This window comes from Neolamprologus brichardi, chromosome 15, assembly GCF_056152115.1.
Source record: "Neolamprologus brichardi isolate AB-2024 chromosome 15, ASM5615211v1, whole genome shotgun sequence".
Taxonomy (NCBI): domain Eukaryota; kingdom Metazoa; phylum Chordata; class Actinopteri; order Cichliformes; family Cichlidae; genus Neolamprologus; species Neolamprologus brichardi.
This window is the reverse complement of record NC_142118.1, coordinates 30,981,088-30,987,637: the sequence shown is the minus strand read 5'-3', so window position 1 is coordinate 30,987,637 and position 6,550 is coordinate 30,981,088. Positions and strand designations below refer to the sequence as shown.

At 39.8% G+C, this 6,550-nt stretch overlaps 1 pseudogene; it reads right to left on the bottom strand.

Moving 5' to 3' along the window:
* Positions 1–5,527: 5,527 nt before the first annotated feature.
* LOC148098576 (uncharacterized) lies at positions 5,528–6,212 on the bottom strand (annotated as a pseudogene).
* Positions 6,213–6,550: the final 338 nt, after the last annotated feature.

The following is a 6,550-nucleotide window of genomic DNA, read 5'->3' as shown; positions in this document are numbered from 1 at the left end:
CCACCAACTTCTGAAAGAGGCCAGAAAGCTCATGCCAGACCCACCCTGGTAGCATGAACAGCCAGGATGAGAAGCTTAAAGCACCAGAGGAGCCTATGAACAGCTAACAGACCCAGAGCCCAGGAAGGACACCAGCTGGCACAACCCCAGCTGCACAGTTACCTCACCTTTTAAACAGCTTGGACCTTAGAGAGGTCCAGCAACTTACAATATATAGTATACACTATAATATAACAGAGTGGTTTTCTTTTCTCTGACCAAATAACCACATTTGCTCAGGGCCTTCTTGATACACTGCAAAAATCCACCTCCTTAATACTACAAAAATACACTTATTTTTGGTGAAGATTTGCTTAAAACAAGTGAAATTATCTGCCAGTGGGGTAAGTGTTTTTTTCTTAATAAGATTTCTTGAAATAAGAACAATATCTAGATTTAAATAAAGCTAAAAATAAGTCTTTTACACTTATTCCAGGCAATAAATCAGAACATTGAGCCTTAAAATAAGCTTTAACCACTTATTCTAGGTCATAAATAAAGATAATAAAGCTAAAAATAAGTCTTTTACACTTATTCCAGGCAATAAATCAGAACATTGAGCCTTAAAATAAGCTTTAACCACTTATTCTAGGTCATAAATAAAGATAATAAAGCTAAAAATAAGTCTTTTACACTTATTCCAGGCAATAAATCAGAACATTGAGCCTTAAAATAAGCTTTATCATATATGATGCTTTTCTGCTTCCCTGGACACTCTATCTGTGGGGATGGTGTTGGTCATGGTGGAACACCACCAAGTCGTTGGTTCAGGTATGTGGATGGCATCTGGATGAAGATTAAGTCTCATAATGTACCCCAATTTACTGATCACACATGATGACGGATCCTGATGGATCAGCAAGAGTCTCCATTCTTTCTCTGAGAATTTTTTTTTTTTTGTTTACAGTGACAACCCCCCCCCCTCCCCACAATCCTTCCACTGGGTTTGTAAACTGCCTTTGGGATGTGACAAGCAGTGGACCCATCACTGACTGCAGCTTCATGTGCATGGAGTGATGCAAATGATGACAAATTTCTTCTTCCCTCATCATGCATGTGACGCTAATCGGTGTAACACACAGTGATGGGCATGTCTTAGCACTTGGCTGAGGGGCTGAGCTGCCCCACCGAATCAGTCAGTGGAATCATACTGCTGTCAGGCCACACAGCACTCTCCTCTAGCTTACAGGCCTCTGTTTACCTTTATTGAGCTACAGTGCTTACCTCTCCCTGTTGCAGTTTGTGAGACACTTGAAGGACATAATTTCCATTTGGCATATGATGTGCTTGTCAATGCCATTAAGCTCTTACACATATCAATGTCAAGCAGATGACTGTGCAGTTATTTCTCAAAGTCTTAAAGTCTGATGAAGCATCTGAGTTTAATGCCCTTAACCCAACTTTTATTTATTCAGTTTAACTAAAAGCACATGTGTGCGGTTCCAGTGAGGAAATGCTAAAGTGCCATACTCATATTGTTCCGATATTGAGCAGATTTAACTGACATTTGAGCTACAAATATGTGTATCTGTTGTATTTTTTTAACTAATATTGTAGTTACCTTACAACAATGTAATCATTATCATATTCTGATCATTATCAGAATAATTATTATAATCATAATAATTTGTCACAGTCAGTTATACATGCAGGGTCTATATGTCCAGGATGAACTTTCATTCAGTTTACCTTGTACTTTTATCAGTATCAGAATCAATATGACTTATGGACACAAATATGCTTAAATACCTTCAAAATGACTAAAAGCCCCAACTTACAACTCATACAAAACTCTCCAAAGAACAAAGAGATGTTCCCATTCAGATATGTTCCAAGATGTGCCTTGCAGATTCAAACATATGCACCCACAGCACAGGCAATTCAGTTCTGTAGTGGGAATATCAATTGTATGTGTGTGTGTGTGTGTGTGTGTGTGTGTGTGTGTGTGTGTGTGTGTGTGTGTGTGTGTGTATCCACATATTTTAATCCAAAAAATTGTATAATCATTTATCCTGGTTCTTGTGTAAAAACAAATTACATAATTTATGCAGATTTGACAAGAAGATGTTTCCAGGGTAGCGGGCACAGCTGTGACCCACATCTTCATGGTTCCCTGTTTGACCAGCCTGATTCACCCGAGAGCTATTGTGGACACAGATCAGCGGGGGGCATGGTATGATGGGAAAGCATATTATAATATTTCCTAGATCTGAGAAACCCACAGAGAGGTTATACAAATGAAAGAGCAGAAACTCCTCAAATACTCTGGTTAAGCTTGTTCCATTAAGGTCATGCAGCAAACTCAGATGTTGAATCAATTCATGTTTCTAACAAAGTATGTCAAATAAAACAGTGACACTGACAAGTAAAACTGAATTGAATTTACCTGAACTGAAAATGAGTAATCCTCTACTCTGATAAGGAAAGGGAATACCATTAGGTGTTTGCTTGGTTTCATACTTTTATCACAAGAGGGCAGTAGTATGTCACTGAAAATTGGCCTCAACTGGGTTCACACAGAATAACTATTTATAAAATTATTATTAAGAGGCTACTTTAAATTTGTCCGAGTTAGTTAGTCACAAATAGAATTTTATCAAATATAAAGCTGATTTTCTCCTCAATTTCCAACACTAACCAAATATGACTACAAAAGCCCCCCGCCCCCACCCACACACACACACACACACACACACACACACACACACACACAAAACAACCAAATAACAAATACCAAAAATAAAACAAAACAAAACTTCAATGCTCTGTAAGTTGGAGACTTACTGAGCCCAGACACTGCTCCACTAAATCAACTCGCTCTTGTCCTTCCAATTAATTCTTATCCATGACCAGTTTCATCTCCTGCGACATGGCAGGAGAGGGCTGGCTGTGATGGATGTGACATTAACGGGAAATGAAACCAGGGAGATGCAATGCCCCTGTCCAGTAGTGGCATTTGTCACTGCCCTGGTCAGGCAGATTGGGCCAGCCTTAACCAATGACTAAGATTAATGATGACGGTGGCCCTGTCTTTGTCTCCATGTGTTGTTTCCTAAAGCACATCACAGTCTCAAAAGTCTGCCTCATATTAACCCCACACACATCACAGACACAGCATCCACTTGTAAATAGGGGACTCATTGCGTTCATTTCTTCCAATAATTGTGGTGATATGTATGCCTATTTGATTTAAAAATGACAGTTTGGGCTAAAAAATAAACGTAAACCCAGGAAGACAAAAAGACTGGAAATTATATATTTTTACACTTAAATTTGAGTGTTTTGCAGCTATCTGGACTGGTGCGCAGTGTGGTGGGAATACCAAATCCTTGTTTATAATGAAGTAATAAAATAACCTTAAATGCACAGAAAACGGCCTTCCTCTGACAGATGAACTAGCCAGGCAGACTCAGATGGATGGGGGTTTGGGCCAATGGTATAGGAGTTCAGGGAAGCAGCATATACGCCTGGTCATCCATCATTTGCTGACACATCCAGTTATCTCCACCACATATACATGCAGATGTAATGCTGTGTTTGATCAGTAATCTGGCAATTCCTAGACAACACACATTTAAAGTTATATAACAGCTTGTTTTGATGAAGACTATCTGAATGATCTTGTGGATGATATTCACTAACCACCAAGGTTATTATCGTTAACGAAAACTAACGAAAACTAACGAAAACTAGAAGTGAAAAAACATTTTCGTTAACGGAAATAAAAATAAAAACAAAAAAAGGAAAACTAACTAAAACTGGAATGAGTGTTCACAAAACTAACTAAAATTAACTGAATTTATAGCAAAGATGTGTTTAGTTTTCATTGATGTGTGCGTGTCATACAATAGTCAAGGGTGAAAATGAAGTATAGTTTCCAGATTTTTTTCTTGCTGTGTCTCATTATGCCAGCAGGTGGCAGTACGTTAGTCGAGTCGTCTGTGTTGCTGCTCCATCCACGCGCAGAATCATGTCAGGAAAAGTCGGAAGAAAGCGCCAGAGTCCAATTTGGGATTACTTTGAATATGACTGTGTTTTGGATAAAGCAAGTGTCTTGTAGTGGAAAGAAACAAATTATGAGGGACATTTCTAAAGGGAAAAAATCCCACAAACCTTAAAGTGCACTTGAAAAGCTCACACAAGAAAGCTAACCTAGCTTACCTTGAGAAGGTAAGGGAGCACACTCAACCCTCATCCCCAGAAAACAAGCTAACCCCAGGCAAGGCAGCGTGATGCATCCCGAGACAACAGGACTGGGATATCTACACAACTGTGTGAGTCAATTACCTTTAAGTTAAAAGTTTATCAATTCACTTGAACCAAAATTACGAACACCCGGTGCTGCAAGAGTTAATAGTCTCATTGGGGCCAAGATATACATTTTATAGTTGCCTGGTATCAATGGTTGTTCATCTGCCTTTATTTATTTATTTAAAGAACCCATAGGTGGGAATGTGAGTTGTCTGTCTCTGCATGTTAGCCCTGCGACAGACAGGCGACCTGTCCAGGGTGCAGGGTATGGTAGCTGGAATAGCAACATACCCAAGGATAAGCAGAAGAGAATGACTGATATGATGAAACTGGGATTTTGTTACACTTAATTATTGCAAACACAACTAAAACTATAACTGAAACTAATCAAAACTAAACTGAAACTAAGGATTTTCAAAAAAAAAACTAAACTAAACTAAACTAGCAAACAATTGGTAAAAACTAATTAAAACTGATATAAAATTGAAAATCTGAAGTCAAAACTAAATAAAAATAAAAACTAATGAAAATTGCAAAACTATTAAAACCCTGCTAACCACCAATGTGTGCTAAACTCTGAAGGTACCACAGAGAGCATAATCCACTATTAAGGTCAGTCATATTTCAAGAGTGTAATATGTACCCATATTTAAAAGAGTCTCCATTTTACTCATGCTTGGCCAAGTGCCATCATTACATGTGGCCCAGTAATATCTGTAAAATGTTGCAAACATGCAGTTGATGCACCTGGCATGGTTGTGCATTGGTAGTCTGTAGGTGTAGGCTTTGCATGCCAATATCTTCCTGTAGCTGTATGCTGTTGCCAGGGGTCATGTCATAAATTGGATATAGATAATGTGGAATACCGGCTACTTTTGTCCATGTTTGCAATATAGTTAGTCCTTTATATTTGTCTACCGAAAACATTATCTGTACTTCTGACGCTTTTTTATATTACTATTTTATACCTTTTCATCTATTTGGTGAACTGTGGTGTCACATCTTTACCTGTTCAAACCAGTAGCGGCTCATCAATAGAGGGTGCTAAGCCACTGCCCCCATAAAAATACTGCATGGAAAAAAAATACTGCATGGAAAAAAATCCATCACATTCAATTACAAAAATATGATATACCATAAAAATAAGAATGCATTTTGTGATCAAACTGCATTACATTATGCGTTAGGTTCTTGTGAATAATATAATTATGTTTCGACTTCCTTTTATGGTTGCCAGCTAAATGGGAGTGGGACAGATTAATATACTTTGCTTGTCCTTCCATGATGGCTCCTCCTCTTCCTCCTCTTTCTTGGGTTTCTGCTGCCTGAGGTATTCACTGAGCATCTTCCTGATGTATTCGTGGATGTTCGTTGTTTCATCCTGGACTCTGGTACTGACACTCACTAGTCCCCGGCCTCCTTCCTTCCGCTTAGCGTACAGCCTCAGGGTGCTGGACTTGGGGTGAAACCCTCCGTGCATGGTCAGGAGCTTACTTGTCTTGATGTCAGTGGCTTCTATCTCCTACTTATACTGTCCATCTTATTATCCCAGCAGGGTATCTGATCACGGGCAGGGCGTAGGTGTGGATAGCCTGGATCTTGTTCTTACTGTTCAGCTGACTCCTCAGGACTTGCCTGAACCTCTGCAGATACTTGGTGGGTGCAGCTTTCCTAGTGGCCTCTTCGTGGTTCCCATTTGCCTGTGGGATCCCCAGGTACTTGTAGCTGTCCTATATGTCTGCAATGTTGTCTTCTGGTAGTTTGATCCCCTCAGTTCTGACTACCTTCCCTCCCTTTGTTATCATCTAACTACACTTCTCCAGTCTGAATAACATTCCGATGTCATTGCTGTATATCCTGGTGGTGTGGATCAGTGAATTGATGTCTCGTTCACTCTTGGGATACAGCTTGATGTCATCCATGTACAGGAGGTGGCTGACAACTGCTCCATTCCGTAGTCAGTATCTGTAGCCAGTCTTGTCAATGATCTCACTGAGGGGGTTCATGCCATTCAGTGAGATCATTGTGGGTACAGAGCATCTTACTTGATGGTGACTTGTACTATGGGCTTGAAGAAGGCCTCCAGTGTTGTACACCATATCCTCACTGAGTTCCTGATAAAGGCTCTTAGTGTCCTGTTGACCTTGTATAGTTCTAGGCATTCCAGGATCCAGGTGTGGGGCGCTGAGTAATAGGCCTTCTTGTAGTCAATCCAGGCAGTGCACAGGTTGGTCTTGCAATCTTGGCTGACTGCTCGGTC